Consider the following 23273-nt stretch of genomic DNA (forward strand, 5'->3'; position numbering starts at 1 on the left):
TTTCTATTGCGGTATCCACCTCTGATCCAAATAACTGCTGTTTGTTAAAAGGCATTTTAAGTACAGCTTGTTGTATTTCAGGTTTGAACTCGGAAGATCACAACCGAGCATGCCTTCTGATGATTACACTAGTGTTAATATCCCTAGCTGCGGTGTCTACTGAATCTATGGCGGATCTAATTTGGTTGTTGGTGATAGCCTGTCCCTCTGCAACTACCTGCTGTGCCCTTTTTTGGTGTTCTGGTGGGAGATATTGTAGGAACTCCTCCATTTCATCCCAACGGGCTCTATCGTATCTGGTTAAAAGACCCTGGGAGTTGGCAATTCTCCACTGATTTGCATCTTGAGTTGCCACACTTTTTCCTGCTGCTTCAAATTTACAGCTTTCTTTATCGGGGGAGGAGCATCCCCGGTGGAATGACTATTGCCTTTTACGTGCTGCTCTAACAATAGAGTCAGGTGGATCGGATGGTGCAGCTTTGTATTTCTTGTCCACCCTTGGTGCAAGTACCCTAGCCTTTACTGGCTCTTTAAAAATGTAATCTGCATGATTAAGCATGCATGGGAGCATTGCTAGGCATTGATACTCCTCGTGTGTAGAGGATAGTGTGTTAAATAAATAAACAATCATCATCTACGGGATCTGAGTGCAACCACACATTGCGATATGCAGCTGTCCTAGAAATGACCAGATTATATGCTGTGGTGTCTTCAGGTGCAGATGGTCTAGAGGGGTATACATCAGGATCATTAGATGGAATAGGGTATGGGTCATACAAATCCCATGGGTGCATACTGTAAGGTTTGTCACCCAGGTCATCCCCATGTGAAGAAACAGGGGATTGCGTAAAAAGTTATGTAGGTGAAGGTGGTGATGGAGTATCAGGTGGTGGAGAAGTGGGAAGCAAAGGAGAATGTGGTGGTGAAAGCTGATGTACTGCCTTTGGTTTCTCCTTGTGTTTAAACATTTTGGCAGGTGAAGGTCCAGCTTCCAAAGTCGCTTGGAAAGATAGTTTCCTTTTAATTGTAGAAGGAGGAGAAGCAATAATCCTTCTAGTATCCTTATGGATTTGGATGTTGTGCTGTTTATCAGCCATCACTTCAAGTATGGGCCTAATGTCTGATGATTCTTCTGCAGTTGGAGCATATTTCGTCCCATCAGGTTTGAGATCCAAAAGCTGGGAGAACGAATGTTTTAATCGGGCCGAGAATGTCTGTTCCAAAACGGATGGAGGCTTTTTCGGCTCCGAAATGAATGTCGCCTGTTCCGGCAGTGAGGTGGAAGCCTCCACACGTCAAGTCGACCCCGAAACAGGTGTGGTCGATGCCAAATGCCTTTTGGTCTTTTTCGATGCCGAACCAGAGGGTTGGTCATCGCAATGTATCTTTCGGGTCTGACCATGGCCGGCAAGTAGTGGTGGACCCAAGGCCAGTTGTGATGACTTTTTGGATGTTTTTTGGTGATGGGACGGGGCTGGCGTACAAACATACTGCGCCGCTAGAATCGCTTGGCTGTCCCCATCGGAGTCACGTCGGAATCAGAATCTGCGATGGTAACTGCAGTCTGAGCTTGATCCTCACCGAAAATGTCAGTCTTTTGTTCAGTCGACTTTGACGCAACTTCGATCCCACAAAGTTTTGTTGGAGCGGAAGGATTGACAAGCCTCACAGGTTGCCTCCTTGTGATCGGGAGAGAGGCAGAGGTTGCACACCGAGTGTTGGTCGCTGTAGGGGAACTTGACTTGGCACAGAGGGCAAAAGCGAAACGGAGTCCGATCCATCAGCCTATGTCAAAGTCAGAAAATAGCCAAAAAACACGATCGAAAAACGATACCGACATTTAGAGAAAAGGCAGAGAAGTTAAGATAGTACCGAACCGAGATCTATCGGAGTGAGAGGGAACACATCCGAACCCGATGCCAGAAAGAAAACAAAGTGTGTACAGGTTGCAGTTTAGACTTGTATGTCTAGAAAATGTACATACGTAATACATTGCATGGACATCTTTTTCTATCTTACTATATTTTTTTCACTACTTCACTCTCCCACCTGCGGACAAACAATCTAACAAAGTACTCGATGCCCATGCGAAGTATCACAGAAAGGAGGAGTCACTCGGTCCCGTGATTTGAAAAGACTTCTTAGAAGAAAAACAACTTGTAACACTCTGTAGGAAGTTGGCTCTGTATGTGCTATTTCAAAGTAAGGAATAGCATGCACAGAGTCCAAGGGTTCCCCTTAGAGGTAAAATAGTGGTAAAAATAGATAATACTAATGCTCTATTTTGTGGTAGTGTGGTCGAGCAGTAGGCTTATCCAAGGAGTAGTGTTAAGCATTTGTTGTACATACACATAGACAATAAATGAGGTACACACACTCAGAGACAAATCCAGCCAATAGGTTTTTATATAGAAAAATATCTTTTCTTAGTTTATTTTAAGAACCACAGGTTCAAATTCTACATGTAATATCTCATTCGAAAGGTATTGCAGGTAAGTACTTTAGGAACTTCAAATCATCAAAATTGCATGTATACTTTTCAAGTTATTCACAAATAGCGGTTTTAAAAGTGGACACTTAGTGCAATTTTCACAGTTCCTAGGGGAGGTAAGTACTTGTTAGTTTTACCAGGTAAGTAAGACACTTACAGGGTTCAGTTCTTGGTCCAAGGTAGCCCACCGTTGGGGGTTCAGAGCAACCCCAAAGTCACCACACCAGCAGCTCAGGGCCGGTCAGGTGCAGAGTTCAAAGTGGTGCCCAAAACACATAGGCTAGAATGGAGAGAAGGGGGTGCCCCGGTTCCGGTCTGCTTGCAGGTAAGTACCCGCGTCTTCGGAGGGCAGACCAGAGGGGTTTTGTAGGGCACCGGGGAGGACACAAGCCCACACAGAAATTTCACCCTCAGCAGCGCGGGGGCGGCCGGGTGCAGTGTGGAAACAGGCGTCGGGTTTTCAATGTTAGTCTATGAGAGATCTCGGGATCTCTTCAGCGCTGCAGGCAGGCAAGGGGGGGGATTCCTCGGGGAAACCTCCACTTGGGCAAGGGAGAGGGACTCCTGGGGGTCACTTCTCCAGTGAAAGTCCGGTCCTTCAGGTCCTGGGGGCTGCGGGTGCAGGGTCTCTCCCAGGCGTCGGGACTTTAGGTTCAAAGAGTCGCGGTCAGGGGAAGCCTCGGGATTCCCTCTGCAGGCGGCGCTGTGGGGGCTCAGGGGGGACAGGTTTTGGTACTCACAGTATCAGAGTAGTCCTGGGGTCCCTCCTGAGGTGTTGGATCGCCACCAGCCGAGTCGGGGTCGCCGGGTGCAGTGTTGCAAGTCTCACGCTTCTTGCGGGGAGCTTGCAGGGTTCTTTCAAAGCTGCTGGAAACAAAGTTGCAGCTTTCCTTGGAGCAGGTCCGCTGTCCTCGGGAGTTTCTTGTCTTTTCGAAGCAGGGGCAGTCCTCAGAGGATGTCGAGGTCGCTGGTCCCTTTGGAAGGCGTCGCTGGAGCAGGATCTTTGGAAGGCAGGAGACAGGCCGGTGAGTTTCTGGAGCCAAGGCAGTTGTCGTCTTCTGGTCTTCCGCTGCAGGGGTTTTCAGCTAGGCAGTCCTTCTTCTTGTAGTTGCAGGAATCTAATTTTCTAGGGTTCAGGGTAGCCCTTAAATACTAAATTTAAGGGCGTGTTTAGGTCTGGGGGGTTAGTAGCCAATGGCTACTAGCCCTGAGGGTGGGTACACCCTCTTTGTGCCTCCTCCCAAGGGGAGGGGGTCACAATCCTAACCCTATTGGGGGAATCCTCCATCTGCAAGATGGAGGATTTCTAAAAGTCAGAGTCACCTCAGCTCAGGACACCTTAGGGGCTGTCCTGACTGGTCAGTGACTCCTCCTTGTTGCTTTCTTTGTTCCCTCCAGCCTTGCCGCCAAAAGTGGGGGCCGTGGCCGGAGGGGGCGGGCAACTCCACTAAGCTGGAGTGCCCTGCTGGGCTGTGACAAAGGGGTGAGCCTTTGAGGCTCACCGCCAGGTGTTACAGCTCCTGCCTGGGGGAGGTGTTAGCATCTCCACCCAGTGCAGGCTTTGTTACTGGCCTCAGAGTGACAAAGGCACTCTCCCCATGGGGCCAGCAACATGTCTCTAGTGTGGCAGGCTGCTGGAACTAGTCAGCCTACACAGACAGTCGGTTAAGTTTCAGGGGGCACCTCTAAGGTGCCCTCTGGGGTGTATTTTGCAATAAAATGTACACTGGCATCAGTGTGCATTTATTGTGCTGAGAAGTTTGATACCAAACTTCCCAGTTTTCAGTGTAGCCATTATGGTGCTGTGGAGTTCGTGTTTGACAAACTCCCAGACCATATACTCTTATGGCTACCCTGCACTTACAATGTCTAAGGTTTTGTTTAGACACTGTAGGGGTACCATGCTCATGCACTGGTACCCTCACCTATGGTATAGTGCACCCTGCCTTAGGGCTGTAAGGCCTGCTAGAGGGGTGTCTTACCTATACTGCATAGGCAGTGAGAGGCTGGCATGGCACCCTGAGGGGAGTGCCATGTCGACTTACTCGTTTTGTCCTCACTAGCACACACAAGCTGGCAAGCAGTGTGTCTGTGCTGAGTGAGAGGTCTCCAGGGTGGCATAAGACATGCTGCAGCCCTTAGAGACCTTCCTTGGCATCAGGGCCCTTGGTACTAGAAGTACCAGTTACAAGGGACTTATCTGGATGCCAGGGTCTGCCAATTGTGGATACAAAAGTACAGGTTAGGGAAAGAACACTGGTGCTGGGGCCTGGTTAGCAGGCCTCAGCACACTTTCAATTGTAAACATAGCATCAGCAAAGGCAAAAAGTCAGGGGGCAACCATGCCAAGGAGGCATTTCCTTACACACTCCGAGCCCAACACTAGATGGCAGGAACTGTGCATAGCAAGTGTATCTGCACCTACACATGCCACCGAAAATATATATATATATATGGAAAATGTCACTTACCCAGTGTACATCTGTTCGTGGCATTAGTCGCTGCAGATTCACATGCTGTGCACATCCCGCCATCTGGTGTTGGGCTCGGAGTGTTACAAGTTGTTTTTCTTCGAAGAAGTCTCTTCGAGTCACGAGACCGAGGGACTCCTCCCATTTTGGCTCCATTGCGCATGGGCGTCGACTCCATCTTAGATTGTTTTCCCCGCAGAGGGTGAGGTAGGAGTTGTGTATGCTAGTAATAGTGCCCATGCAATGGAGTGAATACGTATGTACATAATGAAGTTTACAGTAATATATTTACAAATTTACAAATGTTCAAGATCAACTTCTAAACGGCTACAGGCTCCCGGGGAGGAGGGTGGGCGCATGTGAATCTGCAGCGACTAATGCCACAAACAGATGTACACTGGGTAAGTGACATTTTCCGTTCGATGGCATGTGTAGCTGCAGATACACATGCTGTGCATAGACTAGTAAGCAGTTATCTCCCCAAAAGCGGTGGCTCAGCCTGTAGTAGTTGAAGTTGTTTGAAATAATGTTCTTAGTACTGCCTGACCTACTGTGGCTTGTTGTGCGGTTAGCACATCTACACAGTAGTGTTTAGTAAATGTATGAGGCGTAGACCATGTAGCTGCCTTACATATTTTGGTCATTGGAATATTTCCCAGAAAGGCCATGGTAGCACCTTTCTTTCTAGTTGTGTGTGTTTTTGGTGTAATAGGCAGTTCTCTTTTTGCTTTAAGATTTGGATTTCCTGTACGCGGTTTTTGGAAAGCAATAAATAATTGTTTTGTTTTCCGAATTAGTTTTGTTCTGTCAATGTAGTACATTAACGCTCTTTTGATGTCTAATGTATGTAGTGCTCTTTCAGCTACAGAATCTGGCTGTGGGAAGAACACTGGTAATTCTACTGTTTGATTTAAATGGAACGGTGATATGACTTTTGGTGAAAATTTTTGATTTGTTCGTAGAACTACTTTATGCTTGTGTGTTTGAATAAATGGTTCTTGTATGGTAAATGCTTGAATCTCACTTACTCTTCTTAAAGATGTGATGGCAATTAAAAATGCAACTTTCCATGTTAAGTATTGCATTTCACAAGAGTGCATGGGTTCAAAAGGTTGTCCCATGAGTCGTGTTAAGACAATGTTGAGGTTCCATGAAGGAACTGGTGGTGTTCTTGGTGGTATAATTCTCTTTAGGCCTTCCATAAATGCTTTTATGACTGGTATCCTAAATAGAGAAGTTGAGTGCTTAATTTGCAGGTAAGCTGAAATTGCTGTAAGATATATCTTAATGAAAGAAAAAGCTAGCTTTGACTTCTGCAAATGTAGTAAGTATCCTACGATGTCTTTGGCAGATGCGTGTAAGGGTTGAATTTGATTATTATGGCAATAATAAACAAATCTTTTCCACTTATTTGCATAGCAATGTCTAGTGGTAGGCTTTCTAGCTTGTTTTATGACCTCCATACATTCCTGTGTAAGGTCTAAGTGTCCGAATTCTAGGATTTCAGGAGCCAGATTGCTAGATTGAGCGATGCTGGATTTGGATGTCTGATCTGTTGTTTGTGTTGAGTTAACAGATCTGGTTTGTTTGGGAGTTTGACATGCGGCACTACCGAGAGGTCTAGTAGTGTTGTATACCAAGGTTGTCTTGCCCATGTTGGAGCTATTAGTATGAGTTTGAGTTTGTTTTGACTCAACTTGTTTACCAGATATGGAAGGAGTGGGAGAGGGGGAAAAGCGTAAGCAAATATCCCTGACCAACTCATCCATAAAGCATTGCCCTGAGACTGATCTTGTGGGTACCTGGATGCGAAGTTTCGGCATTTTGCGTTTTCTTTTGTTGAAAATAGATCTATTTGTGGTGTTCCCCAAATCTGAAAGTAAGTGTGTAGTATTTGGGGGTGAATTTCCCATTCGTGGATTTGTTGGTGATCCCGAAAGAGATTGTCTGCTAACTGATTCTGATTTCCTGGAATAAATTGTGCTATTAGGCGAATGTGGTTGTGAATCGCCCAATGCCATATTTTCTGTGCCAGGAGACACAACTGTGTTGAGTGTGTCCCTCCCTGTTTGTTTAGGTAGTACATTGTTGTCATGTTGTCTGTTTTGACAAGAATGTGTTTGTGGCTTATTATGGGTTGAAATGCTTTCAGCGCTAGAAATACTGCCAATAGTTCTAAGTGATTTATGTGAAACTGTTTTTGCTGAGTGTTCCATTGTCCTTGGATGCTGTGTTGATTGAGGTGTGCTCCCCACCCTATCATGGAGGCATCTGTTGTTATAACGTATTGTGGCACTGGGTCTTGGAAAGGCCGCCCTTGGTTTAAATTTATACTGTTACACCAATGAAGCGAGGTGTATGTTTGGCGGTCTATCAACACCAGATCTAGACGTTGACCCTGTGCTTGTGACCATTGTGATGCTAGGCACTGTTGTAAGGGCCGCATGTGCAACCTTGCGTTTGGGACAATGGCTATGCATGAGGACATCATGCCTAGTAGTTTTATCACCATTTTGACTTGTATTTTTTGTTTTGGATACATGGCCTGTATTACATTGTGAAATGCCTGAACCCTTTGTGGGCTTGGAGTGGCAATCCCTTTTGCTGAGTTGATTGTCGCCCGTAAGTATTGCTGTGTTTGATACGGCAGAAGGTGTGACTTTGTGTAGTTGATTGAGAAACCTAGTTTGTGGAGGATTTCTATGACATACTTTGTGTGTTGTGAACACCGTTCTAGCGTGTTGGTTTTGATTAACCAATCGTCTAGGTATGGGAACACATGTATTTGCTGCCTTCTGATATGTGCAGCTACTACTGCCAGGCATTTTGTAAAAACTCTTGGCGCAGTTGTTATTCCGAATGGCAACACCTTGAATTGGTAATGTACTCCTTGGAATACAAACCTTAGGTACTTTCTGTGTGAAGGATGTATCGGTATATGGAAATATGCATCCTTTAGGTCTAGTTTTGTCATGTAGTCTTGTTGTTTGAGCAGTGGGATTACGTCCTGTAATGTAACCATGTGAAAGTGATCTGATTTGATGTAGGTATTTAATGTTCTGAGATCTAGTATAGGTCTCAGACTCTTGTCTTTTTTGGGTATGAGAAAGTACAGAGAGTAAACCCCTGTACCTTTCTGTTGGTTTGGTACGAATTCTATTGCTTCTTTCTGTAGCAATGCCTGAACTTCTAGTCCTAGAAGATTTATATGTTGTTTTGACATATTGTGTGTTTTCGGTGGGATGTTTGGAGGGAATTTGAGAAAGTCTATGCAATAACCATGCTGGATAATTGCTAGGACCCAAGTGTCTGTTGTTATTTCCTCCCAATGTTTGTAAAACTTGGTTAGTCTCCCCCCCCACAGGTGTTATGTGTTGGGGATTTGTGACTTGGAAGTCACTGGTTGTTTTGAGGAGTTTTGGGACTTTGAAACTTTCCTCTATTCTTTTGAAATTGTCCCCCTCTATACTGTCCCCGAAAACTTCCCCGCTGATACTGGCTCTGGTAAGTGGGTCTTGTTTGTGAGGTTGTGGGTTCTGTGCTTTGCCCTCGAAACCCCCCTCGAAATTGTGTCTTTCGAAATGTACCTCTGCTCTCTGGGGAGTAGAGTGCGCCCATGGCTTTGGCCGTGTCAGTGTCTTTTTTAAGTTTTTCGATCGCAATGTCCACCTCCGGCCCAAACAACTGCTGTCCGTTGAATGGCATATTCAGCACAGCTTGCTGTATCTCTGGTTTAAATCCTGATGTACGCAGCCATGCATGTCTCCTTATTGCTACTGCTGTGTTGACAGTTGTAAGGAAATGCCTCCTTGGCATGGTTACCCCCTGACTTTTTGCCTTTGCTGATGCTGTGTTTTGAATTGAAAGTGTGCTGAGGCCTGCTAACCAGGCCCCAGCACCAGTGTTCTTTCCCTGGCCTGTACTTTTGATTCCACAATTGGCACACCCTGGCATCCAGATAAGTCCCTTGTAACTGGTACCTCTGGTACCAAGGGCCCTGATGCCAGGGAAAGTCTCTAAGGGCTGCAGCATGTATTATGCCACCCTGGAGACCCCTCACTCAGCACAGACACACTGCTTACCAGCTTGTGTGTGCTAGTGAGAACAAAATGAGTGAGTCGACATGGCACTCCCCTCAGGGTGCCATGCCAGCCTCTCACTGCCTATGCAGTATATGTAAGACACCCCTCTAGCAGGCCTTACAGCCCTAAGGCAGGGTGCACTATACCATAGGTGAAGGTACCAGTGCATGAGCACTGTGCCCCTACAGTGTCTAAGCAAAACCTTGGACATAAGAGTATATGGTCTGGGAGTCTGTTTTACACGAACTCCACAGCACCATAATGGCTACACTGAAAACTGGGAAGTTTGGTATCAAACTTCTCAGCACAATAAATGCACACTGATGCCAGTGTACATTTTATTGTAAAATACACCACAGAGGGCACCTTAGAGGTGCCCCCTGAAACTTAACCGACTATCTGTGTAGGCTGACTGGTTCCAGCAGCCTGCCACACTAGAGACATGTTGCTGGCCCCATGGGGAGAGTGCCTTTGTCACTCTGAGGCCAGTAACAAAGCCTGCACTGGGTGGAGATGCTAACACCTCCCCCAGGCAGGAGCTGTCACACCTGGCGGTGAGCCTCAAAGGCTCACCCCTTTGTCACAGCACCGCAGGACACTCCAGCTAGTGGAGTTGCCCGCCCCCTCCGGCCCCGGCCCCCACTTTTGGTGGCAAGGCCGGAGAAAATAATGAGAATAACAAGGAGGAGTCACTGGCCAGTCAGGACAGCCCCTAAGGTGTCCTGAGCTGAGGTGACTAACTTTTAGAAATCCTCCATCTTGCAGATGGAGGATTCCCCCAATAGGATTAAGGATGTGACCCCCTCCCCTTGGGAGGAGGCACAAAGAGGGTGTTACCCACCCTCAGGGCTAGTAGCCATTGGCTACTAACCCCCCAGACCTAAACACGCCCTTAAATTTAGTATTTAGGGGCTCCCCAGAACCTAGGAAATCAGATTCCTGCAACTTACGAAGAAGAGGACTGCTGAGCTGAAAAACCCCTGCAGAAGAAGACGGAGACACAAACTGCTTTGGCCCCAGCCCTACCGGCCTGTCTCCCTCCTTCAGAAGAAAACTGCTCCAGCAACGCTTTCCACAGGACCAGCGACCTCTGAATCCTCAGAGGACTGCCCTGCTTCAAAAAGACCAAGAAACTCCCGAGAACAGCGGCCCTGTTCAACAAAGACTGCAATTTTGTTTCCAGAGGAGCAGATTTAAAGACCCCTGCAATCCCCGCCAGAAGCGTGAGACTTGCAACACTGCACCCGGCGACCCCTACTCGACTGGTGGAGAAACAACACTACAGGGAGGACCCTCCGGCGACTGTGAGTAACCAAAGTTGTCCCCCCTGAGCCCCCACAGCAACTTCTGCAGAGGGAATCCCGAGGCTCCCCCTGACCGCGACTGTCTGAATCGAAAATCCTGACGCCTGGAAAAGACCCTGCACCCGCAGCCCCCAGGACCTGAAGGATCGGAACTCCAGTGCAGGAGTGACCCCCAGGAGGCCCTCTCCCTTGCCCAGGTGGTGGCTACCCCGAGGAGCCCCCCCCTTGCCTGCATCGCTGAAGAGACCCCTTGGTCTCCCATTGAAACCTATTGAAAACCCAACGCGTGTTTGCACACTGCACCCGGCCGCCCCCGTGCTGCTGAGGGTGTACTTTCTGTGCTGACTTGTGTGTCCCCCGGTGCCCTACAAAACCCCCCTGGTCTGCCCTCCGAAGACACGGGTACTTACCTGCTGGCAGACTAGAACCGGGGCACCCCCTTCTCCATTGAGGCCTATGTGTTTTGGGCACCACTTTGAACTCTGCACCTGACCAACCCTGAGCTGCTGGTGTGGTAACTTTGGGGTTGCTCTGATCCCCCAACGGTGGGCTACTTTGGACCCCAATTTGAACCCCGTAGGTGGTTTACTTACCTGCAAGAACTAACAATAACTTACCTCCCCCAGGAACTGTGAAAATTGCACTGTGTCCACTTTTAAAATAGCTATATGTGTTTTATGTGAAAAGTATATATGCTATTGTGATTATTCAAAGTTCCTAAAGTACTTACCTGCAATACCTTTCGAATGAGATATTACATGTAGAATTTGAACCTGTGGTTCTTAAAATAAACTAAGAAAATATATTTTTCTATACAAAAACCTATTGGCCTGGAATTGTCTCTGAGTGTGTGTTCCTCATTTATTGCCTGTGTGTAGGAAGTTGGCTCTGTATGTGCTATTTCAAAGTAAGGAATAGCATGCACAGAGTCCAAGGGTTCCCCTTAGAGGTAAAATAGTGGTAAAAAGAGATAATACTAATGCTCTATTTTGTGGTAGTGTGGTCGAGCAGTAGGCTTATCCAAGGAGTAGTGTTAAGCATTTGTTGTACATACACATAGACAATAAATGAGGTACACACACTCAGAGACAAATCCAGCCAATAGGTTTTGTTATAGAAAAATATCTTTTCTTAGTTTATTTTAAGAACCACAGGTTCAAATTTAACATGTAATATCTTGTTTGAAAGGTATTGCAGGTAAGTACATTAGGAACTTTGAATCATTTCAATTGCATGTATACTTTTCAAGTTATTCACAAATAGCTATTTCAAAAGTGGACACTTAGTGCAATTTTCACAGTTCCTGGGGGAGGTAAGTTTTTGTTAGTTTTACCAGGTAAGTAAGACACTTACAGGGTTCAGTTCTTGGTCCAAGGTAGCCCACCGTTGGGGGTTCAGAGCAACCCCAAAGTCACCACACCAGCAGCTCAGGGCCGGTCAGGTGCAGAGTTCAAAGTGGTGCCCAAAACGCATAGGCTATAATGGAGAGAAGGGGGTGCCCCGGTTCCGGTCTGCTTGCAGGTAAGTACCCGCGTCTTCGGAGTGCAGACCAGGGGGGTTTTGTAGGGCACCGGGGGGGACACAAGCCCACACAGAAATTTCACCCTCAGCGGCGCGGGGGCGGCCGGGTGCAGTGTTAGAACAAGCGTCGGGTTCGCAATGTTAGTCAATGAGAGATCAAGGGATCTCTTCAGCGCTGCAGGCAGGCAAGGGGGGGCTTCCTCGGGGAAACCTCCACTTGGGCAAGGGAGAGGGACTCCTGGGGGTCACTTCTGCAGTGAAAGTCCGGTCCTTCCGGTCCTGGGGGCTGCGGGTGCAGGGTCTTTTCCAGGCGTCGGGACTTAGGTTTCAGAGAGTCGCGGTCAGGGGAAGCCTCGGGATTCCCTCTGCAGGCGGCGCTGTGGGGGCTCAGGGGGGACAGGTTTTGGTACTCACAGTCGTAGAGTAGTCCGGGGGTCCTCCCTGAGGTGTTGGTTCTCCACCAGCCGAGTCGGGGTCGCCGGGTGCAGTGTTGCAAGTCTCACGCTTCTTGCGGGGAGTTGCAGGGTTCTTTAAAGCTGCTTCTTGAAACAAAGTTGCAGTCTTTTTGGAGCAGGTCCGTTGTCCTCGGGAGTTTCTTGTCGTCGTCGAAGCAGGGCAGTCCTCAGAGGATTCAGAGGTCGCTGGTCCCTTTGGAAGGCGTCGCTGGAGCAGAGTTCTTTGGAAGGCAGGAGACAGGCCGGTGAGTTTCTGGAGCCAAGGCAGTTGTTGTCTTCTGGTCTTCCTCTGCAGGGGTTTTCAGCTAGGCAGTCCTTCTTGTTGTTGTTGCAGGAATCTAATTTTCTAGGGTTCAGGGTAGCCCTTAAATACTAAATTTAAGGGCGTGTTTAGGTCTGGGGGGTTAGTAGCCAATGGCTACTAGCCCTGAGGGTGGGTACACCCTCTTTGTGCCTCCTCCCAAGGGGAGGGGGTCACAATCCTAACCCTATTGGGGGAATCCTCCATCTGCAAGATGGAGGATTTCTAAAAGTTAGAGTCACCTCAGCTCAGGACACCTTAGGGGCTGTCCTGACTGGCCAGTGACGACTCCTTGTTGCTTTCTTTGTTCCCTCCAGCCTTGCCGCCAAAAGTGGGGGCCGTGGCCGGAGGGGGCGGGCAACTCCACTAAGCTGGAGTGCCCTGCTGGGCTGTGACAAAGGGGTGAGCCTTTGAGGCTCACCGCCAGGTGTTACAGCTCCTGCCTGGGGGAGGTGTTAGCATCTCCACCCAGTGCAGGCTTTGTTACTGGCCTCAGAGTGACAAAGGCACTCTCCCCATGGGGCCAGCAACATGTCTCTAGTGTGGCAGGCTGCTGGAACTAGTCAGCCTACACAGACAGTCGGTTAAGTTTCAGGGGGCACCTCTAAGGTGCCCTCTGGGGTGTATTTTGCAATAAAATGTACACTGGCATCAGTGTGCATTTATTGTGCTGAGAAGTTTGATACCAAGGGGTGTGTTTAGGTCTGGGAGGGCAGTAGCCAACGGCTACTGTCCTTGAGGGTGGCTACACCCTCTTTGTGCCTCCTCCCAAGGGGAGGGGGTCACATTCCTATCCCTATTGGGGGGATCCTCCATCTGCAAGATGGAGGATTCCTATAATTCAGAGTCACTTCAGCTCAGGTTGCCTTAGGGGCAGTCCTGACTGGTCAGTGACTCCTCCTTGTTTTTCTCATTATCTCTCCTGGACTTGCCGCCAAAAGTGGGGGCTGTGTCCAGGGGACGGGCATCTCCACTAGCTGGAATGCCCTGGGGCTTTGTAACACGAAGCCTGAGCCTTTGAAGCTCACTGCTAGGTGTTACAGTTCCTGCAGGGGGGAGGTGTGAAGCACCTCCACCCAGAGCAGGCTTTGTTTCTGGCCTCAGAGAGCACAAAGGCTCTCACCACATGGGGTCAGAAACTAGTCTCTCAGCAGCAGGCTGGCACAGACCAGTCAGTCCTGCACTGAACAATTGGGTAAAATACAGGGGGCATCTCGAAGATGCCCTCTGTGTGCATTTTTTAATAAATCCAACACTGGCATCAGTGTGGGTTTATTATTCTGAGAAGTTTGATACCAAACTTCCCAGTATTCAGTGTAGCCATTATGGAGCTGTGGAGTTCGTTTTTGACAGTCTCCCAGACCATATACTCTTATGGTTACCCTGCACTTACAATGTCCAAGGGTTTGCTTAGACACTGTAGGGCAGTGGTTCCCAAACTGTGCGCCGCGGCTCCTTGGTGCGCCGTCAAAATTAGCCAGGGGCGCCGCACACAGTCTGGAAACCACTCGGAGGTGCTTTTAATCGGTAGCTTTTCACCGTGGTTTTGGAAACAAAACCCCCTGCATTAATTATTGTGACAAGCGGAGGGCGCCAGAGTACCATTAATAATATCCCTATGACAAAAGAAAAGAAATAGTTTAAAATAAATGGTTTTCAGGAACCTGAACGTGAGAATAAAGAAGTTAAACTGTAAATAGTGTAGGTACAGGTACAGGCTGGGATTACGTTCCCCCACCCGCCAAAAAAAAGTAACATAATGGGGAGCCGTGGCCAACACGGCCAATAGGTCAAAGGAGCCGGGGATCGAAAAAGTTTGGGAACCACTGCTGTAGGGGCCTAGTGCTCATGCACTTATGCCCTCACCTGTGGTATAGTGCACCGTGCCTTAGGGCTGTAAGGCCTGCTAGAGTGGTGACTTACCTATGCCATAGGCAGTGTGAGGTTGGCATGGCACCCTGAGGGGAGTGCCATGTCGACTTAGTCATTTTATCCCCACTAGCACACACCAGCTGGCAAGCAGTGTGTCTGTGCTGAGTGAGGGGTACCCAGGGTAGCATAAGATATGCTGCAGCCCTTAGAGACCTTCCCTGGCATCAGGGCCCTTGGTACCAGGGGTACCAGTTACAAGGGACTTACCTGGGTGCCAGGGTTGTGCCAATTGTGGAGACAATGGTACATTTTAGGTGAAAGAACACTGGTGCTGGGGCCTGGTTAGCAGGGTCCCAGCACACTTCTCAGTCAAGTCACCATCGGTATCAGGCAAAAAGTGGGGGGTAACTGCAACAGGGAGCCATTTCTTTACAATGTGCAAATCAGTAGAACATCATGGTGAAGGGATTATCTTTATAACTGCAGGGTTTAGCTGTGTGATTTTAGGGTCAGCAGTCTGCCTGTGTGAGAATGAAAAGTGTTCAGTCTCTTAGTAAAGTGTATTTTGAGTGCAGGTTGATGGTGTGTATTGAGTGCAGGGTTGAGATGTACCTTTTGTGAGTATAAAATGAGTGGTTTGCCAGTATGAATGCAGTGTGAGTAATGTTAAGTGTCTAAATAGGGTAAGAAATGTGTCTGAGCGAGTGCAGGGTAAGTTGTGTGTCTTTATAAGTGTAGGGTGAGTATTGTGCCTGAGTCGAAGTTCTCAGTGTATTGCTAGTGCAGGGTGAATGGTGTGGCTGTAAAAGTGCAGGGTGCAACAAAGTAAAGCCAGACCTATTTCAATTCACTACTTAATTTTTAAATGTTTAGGTAAGTGTCCCTTCTAGTCTCAATAAAAAGTAGTATCACTTCTGATAGTTTCACTCAGTTGCGCACATAAACTCAAAATGTGTACACAGAAACAGTCCCTGCCGCACAAACACTAAAATAGTGAGAGGGAACTCTGCCCGAGGGTTCCGTCGAAACTCAGGGATTCTGGTTGGAAAAGCTGCAACAGTACCATATCAATATGCTGGAGCTGCGGGCAGTCCATCTAGCCCTCAAATCCTTCTATCCATCCATTCAAACTGGCTCTCTCCTGGTCCAAACGAACGGTACAACCACAGTTGATTATCTGAACAAGCAGGGGGGCACTCAATCTCGTCCCCTTTCTCAGGAAGCACAGGCCATCTGGAACTGGCTAATAGCCAGGAAGTTGTCAATCACAGCTATTCACCTCCCAGGAGACAAGAACACACTAGCGGACTCTGAGCTGCAGGACTGGATCCTTCATGACATCATGCAAGATATCTTGCGAGAATTGGGGCGTCTGCAAATAGACCTGTTTACTGATGAAAGCAACAACAAATGGCAAGACTGACCAGCAACATTTCCGTAGGCATTTCCACCCATGCCTCTGATGCAGACAGTCATCACCAAGCTGTACAGAACCAGGACCAGAATGATCCTGATAGCACCAGAATGGTCCAGTCAGTGGTGGTACATGGACCTTCTCCACCTGTTGGAAAGACCACAGAGGAGACTGCCGAGCAGACCGGATGTCCTCCACAACCTCGGAGGGAAGATGTTGCACCCCAGCACTCCCTTGCTAAGCCTTAATTCCTTGAATATGGACACGTGGGCCTCGATCAGGAATGCATGAGCATTCTCAAGGGTTAAAAAGACCATTGACTAAACATTCTTATTCCATTAAATGGAAGAGGTTTTACATGCAGTGTATCCAGAATGAGTGGCATCCAATTTTGGGTCAGGAGGATGTCATATTACCATAACTCCTCCATCTAGCAAAATTAGGTTTACAGTTTTCATCTATTAAGGTACATCTTGCAGCTATTACTGCTTATAGAAAATCACATTCTCAAACATCATTCTGCCAAATGCCTGTTGTTGTAGATTTTCTAGTGGGTTAAAGAAAGGTGTTTCCTCCTGTTCGCTCACCTTCTCCTTAAGAGTTGAATGTGGTACTTTCAAAACTCATGGTTCCACCTTTTGAACTGATACATAACGCTTTTCTACAGCATCTTACTTGGAAGACTGCTTTTCTTTTCGCTATCACTTTGGCATGCAGAGTCAGTGAAATTCAGTCTCTCTGTGCCAAATTGCCTTATACAGTGTTGCTTGCCAAGAGGGTAGTTATGAGGACTCTTCCTAGTTTCCTTCCCAAAATTGTATCGGATTTCCCCATTACAGGACAATCTCACTTAATATATTTTTTCCTAATCCGTCCACACCAGCGGAAAGATCCTTACACTCTTTAGGTCTGAAGAGGGTACTTAAGTTCTATCTGGACATGACTTAAGACATCAGACAGTCTGATCACTTATTTGTAAATGATTGCCCTATGAGAACAGGCATCACTGCTTCTAAATAAATCATCTCCAGATGGATAGATTCTTGCATTATATTCACTTATCAGTTGGCCAACAAGCATTACTGTCTGGATTCAGATACTAAGACAGACACCCAAGTAGGGCAGGCCTAAGAAGCCTCTTTAAATAAAAGTAAACTGCTTTTTTGTTGTCCTTGCTACGTCCGCAGGGGTGTGCTTATGACTATTAATGAAGATCCCCTGGACAAGAAGGATTAGTTACTAACCTGAACTCCTAGTTCTCTTCCATGGGAATCCTCATCAAAGTCATAAGCAACCTGCCCACCACCCCAGACAAACCGAGCATACAGCAGTTAATACATGGCGGTGTCCAGTTTTGTATATCACCCTAAAAATGTACTGACCTAATTGTTAGCTGTCACCTCCTGAAGCATGGCGGGATACAGGAGGTCTTAAAGGCACGGTGCAAGTGTTCTTTCATTGTGCTTTAGTGCAGCCTATTGAGTAACAATGCTTGTGCATTTTCTTGCAGTTTTCTCTTCAATAAAGATTTTGTTTTGCGCTCTTTGCCCTTTCCTTTGTTTTTCAGAAATGTTTGAGTCTGCTGATTATGTTAATTAAAGAAAAACGCAATGTAAATCAGGCCTTTTTAGCCTTTAATATAGGCTACATAGGTGTGTGTGTGTGTGTGTGTGTATATATATATATATATATATATATATATATATATATATATATATATATATATATATATATATATATATATATGTATGTATGTGTGTATGTTCGATGGCATGTGTAGCTGCAGATACACATGCTGTGCACATCCCGCCATCTGGTGTTGGGCTCGGAGTGTTACAAGTTGTTTTTCTTCAAAGAAGTCTTTTCGAGTCACAAGACCGAGGGACTCCTCCAATTTCGGCTCCATTGCGCATGGGCGTCGACTCCATCTTAGATTGTTTTTTTTCCGCCATCGGGTTCAGACGTGTTCCTTTTCGCTCCGTGTTTCGGGTCGGAAAGTTAGTTAGAATCTCAGAAAAATCGTCGGTATTGTTTGCGTTCGGTATCGGGTTAGTTACAACAGATCGACACTGACTTTCGAAGAGCTCTGGTGGCCCTTCGGGGTTTTTTCTATCCCCCGTCGGGGCCTGGTCGGCCCGGCCACGTGTCTCCAAGGCTGATGGAACGGACCCCATCCCGCTTCTGCCCAAAATGCCATAACAAGTATCCATATACAGATCAACATCTGGTCTGTAACTTGTGTTTGTCGCCAGAACACAAGGAAGATACTTGTGAAGCCTGTCGAGCGTTTCGGTCCAGGAAGACACTAAGGGACCGAAGAGCAAGAAGACTGCAAATGGCGTCGGCGCCGACAGGACAAGGGCGCTTCGAGGAGGATGAAGAAACATTCTCCATCCAGGAATCGGACTCTGAGGAGATCAATACTGAGGAAACGCTGAAAACCGTGAGTAAGACGTTGAAACACAAAACTCATGAAAAGACCACAAAAGCCCAGGGGACGCCACCGCCAAAAGGCCATGGCTTAACCCGAAAAATAGGTGACCGATCATCGGCACTGAAAAAGGGCACACTGGTGTCGAAGTCATCCGACTCCGGTCTGTATGTGCTATTTCAAAGTAAGGAATAGCATGCACAGAGTCCAAGGGTTCCCCTTAGAGGTAAGATAGTGGCAAAAAGAGATAATACTAATGCTCTATTTTGTGGTAGTGTGGTCGAGCAGTAGGCTTATCCAAGGAGTAGTGTTAAGCATTTGTTGTACATACACATAGACAATAAATGAGGTACACACACTCAGAGACAAATCCAGCCAATAGGTTTTTGTATAGAAAAATATCTTTTCTTAGTTTATTTTAAGAACCACAGGTTCAAATTCTACATGAAATATCTCATTCGAAAGGTATTGCAGGTAAGTACTTTAGGAACTTCAAATCATCAAAATTGCATGTATACTTTTCAAGTTATTGACAAATAGCTGTTTTAAAAGTGGACACTTAGTGCAATTTTCACAGTTCCTAGGGGAGGTAAGTTTTTGTTAGTTTTACCAGGTAAGTAAGTCACTTACAGGGTTCAGTTCTTGGTCCAAGGTAGCCCACCGTTGGGGGTTCAGAGCAACCCCAAAGTCACCACACCAGCAGCTCAGGGCCGGTCAGGTGCAGAGTTCAAAGTGGTGCCCAAAACACATAGGCTAGAATGGAGAGAAGGGGGTGCCCCGGTTCCGGTCTGCTTGCAGGTAAGTACCCGCGTCTTCGGAGGGCAGACCAGGGGGGTTTTGTAGGGCACCGGGGGGGACACAAGTCCACACAGAAATTTCACCCTCAGCGGCGCGGGGGCGGCCGGGTGCAGTGTAGAAACAAGCGTCGGGTTCGCAATGTTAGTCTATGAGAGATCTCGGGATCTCTTCAGCGCTGCAGGCAGGCAAGGGGGGGGTTCCTCGGGGAAACCTCCACTTGGGCAAGGGAGAGGGACTCCTGGGGGTCACTTCTCCAGTGAAAGTCCGGTCCTTCAGGTCCTGGGGGCTGCGGGTGCAGGGTCTCTCCCAGGCGTCGGGACTTTAGGTTCAAAGAGTCGCGGTCAGGGGAAGCCTCGGGATTCCCTCTGCAGGCGGCGCTGTGGGGGCTCAGGGGGGACAGCTTTTGGTACTCACAGTATCAGAGTAGTCCTGGGGTCCCTCCTGAGGTGTTGGATCGCCACCAGCCGAGTCTGGGTCGCCGGGTGCAGTGTTGCAAGTCTCACGCTTCTTGCGGGGAGCTTGCAGGGTTCTTTAAAGTTACTGGAAACAAAGTTGCAGCTTTTCTTGGAGCAGGTCCGCTGTCCTCGGGAGTTTCTTGTCTTTTCGAAGCAGGGGCAGTCCTCAGAGGATGTCGAGGTCGCTGGTCCCTTTGGAAAGCGTCGCTGAAGCAGGATCTTTGGAAGGCAGGAGACAGGCCGGTGAGTTTCTGGAGCCAAGGCAGTTGTCGTCTTCTGGTCTTCCGCTGCAGGGGTTTTCAGCTGGGCAGTCCTTCTTCTTGTAGTTGCAGGAATCTGATTTTCTAGGGTTCAGGGTAGCCCTTAAATACTAAATTTAAGGGCGTGTTTAGGTCTGGGGGGTTAGTAGCCAATGGCTACTAGCCCTGAGGGTGGGTACACCCTCTTTGTGCCTCCTCCCAAGGGGAGGGGGTCACAATCCTAACCCTATTGGGGGAATCCTCCATCTGCAAGATGGAGGATTTCTAAAAGTTGGAGTCACCTCAGCTCAGGACACCTTAGGGGCTGTCCTGACTGGCCAGTGACTCCTCCTTGTTTTTCTCATTATTTTCTCCGGCCTTGCCGCCAAAAGTGGGGCATGGCCGGAGGGGGCGGGCAACTCCACTAGCTGGAGTGTCCTGCTGGGTTGGCACAAAGGAGGTGAGCCTTTGAGGCTCACCGCCAGGTGTGACAATTCCTGCCTGGGAGAGGTGTTAGCATCTCCACCCAGTGCAGGCTTTGTTACTGGCCTCAGAGTGACAAAGGCACTCTCCCCATGGGGCCAGCAACATGTCTCGGTTTGTGGCAGGCTGCTAAAACTAGTCAGCCTACACAGATAGTCGGTTAAGTTTCAGGGGGCGCCTCTAAGGTGCCCTCTGTGGTGTATTTTACAATAAAATGTACACTGGCATCAGTGTGCATTTATTGTGCTGAGAAGTTTGATACCAAACTTCCCAGTTTTCAGTGTAGCCATTATGGTGCTGTGGAGTTCGTGTTTGACAGACTCCCAGACCATATACTCTTATGGCTACCCTGCACTTACAATGTCTAAGGTTTTGTTTAGACACTGTAGGGGTACCATGCTCATGCACTGGTACCCTCACCTATGGTATAGTGCACCCTGCCTTAGGGCTGTAAGGCCTGCTAGAGGGGTGTCTTACCTATACTGCATAGGCAGTGAGAGGCTGGCATGGCACCCTGAGGGGAGTGCCATGTCGACTTACTAGTTTTGTCCTCACTAGCACACACAAGTTGGCAAGCAGTGTGTCTGTGCTGAGTGAGAGGTCTCCAGGGTGGCATAATACATGCTGCAGCCCTTAGAGACCTTCCTTGGCATCAGGGCCCTTGGTACTAGAAGTAACAGTTACAAGGGACTTATCTGGATGCCAGGGTCTGCCAATTGTGGATACAAAAGTACAGGTTAGGGAAAGAACACTGGTGCTGGGGCCTGGTTAGCAGGCCTCAGCACACTTTCAATTGTAAACATAGCATCAGCAAAGGCAAAAAGTCAGGGGGCAACCATGCCAAGGAGGCATTTCCTTACACAACCCCCCCCCAAACGAAAGAGGATGAGACTAACCTTTCCCAAGAGAGTCTTCATTTTCTAAGTGGAAGAACCTGGAAAGGCCATCTGCATTGGCATGGGCAGTCCCAGGTCTGTGTTCCACTATAAAGTCCATTCCCTGTAGGGAGATGGACCACCTCAACAGTTTAGGATTTTCACCTTTCATTTGCATCAGCCATTTGAGAGGTCTGTGGTCAGTTTGAACTAGGAAGTGAGTCCCAAAGAGGTATGGTCTCAGCTTCTTCAGGGACCAAACCACAGCAAAGGCCTCCCTCTCAATGGCACTCCAACGCTGCTCCCTGGGGAGTAACCTCCTGCTAATGAAAGCAACAGGCTGGTCAAGGCCATCATCATTTGTTTGGGACAAAACTGCCCCTATCCCATGTTCAGAGGCATCAGTCTGCACAATGAACTGCTTAGAATAATCTGGAGCTTTGAGAACTGGTGCTGAGCACATTGCCTGTTTCAGGGTGTCAAAGGCCTGTTGGCATTCCACAGTCCAGTTCACTTTCTTGGGCATTTTCTTGGAGGTGAGTTCAGTGAGGGCTGTCACAATGGATCCATATCCCTTCACAAACCTCCTGTAATACCCAGTCAAGCCAAGGAATGCCCTGACTTGAGTCTGGGTTTTTGGAGCTACCCAGTCCAGAATAGTCTGGATCTTGGGTTGGAGTGGCTGAACTTGGCCTCCACCTACAAGGTGTCCCAAGTAAACCACAGTTCCCTGCCCTATCTGGCATTTGGATGCCTTGATAGAGAGGCCTGCAGATTGCAGAGCCTTCAAAACCTTCCTCAGGTGGACCAGGTGATCCTGCCAGGTGGAGCTAAAGACAGCAATATCATCAAGATAAGCTGTGCTAAAGGACTCCAAGCCAGCAAGGACTTGATTCACCAACCTTTGGAAGGTGGCAGGGGCATTCTTTAAACCAAAGGGCATAACAGTAAACTGATAATGCCCATCAGGTGTGGAGAATGCTGTCTTTTCTTTTGCTCCAGGTGCCATTTTTATTTGCCAGTACCCTGCTGTCAAGTCAAAGGTACTTAGAAATTTGGCAGCACCTAATTTATCAATGAGCTCATCAGCTCTTGGAATTGGATGGGCATCTGTCTTGGTGACAGAATTGAGCCCTCTGTAGTCCACACAAAACCTCATCTCTTTCTTTCCATCTTTGGTGTGAGGTTTGGGGACTAAGACCACTGGGCTAGCCCAGGGGCTGTCAGAGCGCTCAATTACTCCCAATTCCAGCATCTTGTGGACTTCCATCTTGATGCTTTCTTTAACATGGTCAGATTGTCTAAAGATTTTGTTCTTGACAGGCATGCTGTCTCCTGTGTCCACATCATGGGTACACAGGTGTGTCTGACCAGGGGTTAAGGAGAAGAGTTCAGGAAACTGTTGTAGGACTCTCCTACAATCAGCTTGCTGTTGGCCAGAGAGGGTGTCTGAGTAGATCACTCCATCTACTGTACCATCTTTTGGGTCTGATGACAGAAGATCAGGGAGAGGTTCACTCTCTGCCTCTTGATCCTCATCTGTTACCATCAACAGATTGACATCAGCCCTGTCGTGGAAGAGCTTAAGGCGGTTTACATGGATCACCCTCTTGGGGCTCCTGCTTGTGCCCAGGTCCACCAAGTAGGTGACCTGACTCTTCCTCTCCAGTACTGGGTAAGGGCCACTCCATTTGTCCTGGAGTGCCCTGGGAGCCACAGGCTCCAGAACCCAGACTTTCTGCCCTGGTTGGAACTCAACCAGTGCAGCCTTTTGGTCATACCAAAACTTCTGGAGCTGTTGGCTGGCCTCAAGGTTTTTGGTTGCCTTTTCCATGTACTCTGCCATTCTAGAGCGAAGGCCAAGTACATAGTCCACTATGTCCTGTTTAGGCTCATGGAGAGGTCTCTCCCAGCCTTCTTTAACAAGGGCAAGTGGTCCCCTTACAGGATGACCAAACAGAAGTTCAAAGGGTGAGAATCCTACTCCCTTCTGTGGCACCTCTCTGTAAGCGAAAAGCAGACATGGCAAGAGGACATCCCATCTCCTTTTGAGCTTTTCTGGGAGCCCCATGATCATGCCT

The 23273-nt window shown here is 48.0% G+C and overlaps 1 protein-coding gene across 1 annotated transcript in view; it reads right to left on the reverse strand.

The window, feature by feature from the left end:
• Window positions 1–23273, reverse strand: part of NXF1 (nuclear RNA export factor 1) — a 313238-nt gene that overhangs the window by 210416 nt on the left and 79549 nt on the right. The window lies entirely within an intron of this gene.

This window comes from Pleurodeles waltl, chromosome 9, assembly GCF_031143425.1.
Source record: "Pleurodeles waltl isolate 20211129_DDA chromosome 9, aPleWal1.hap1.20221129, whole genome shotgun sequence".
NCBI lineage: Eukaryota > Metazoa > Chordata > Amphibia > Caudata > Salamandridae > Pleurodeles > Pleurodeles waltl.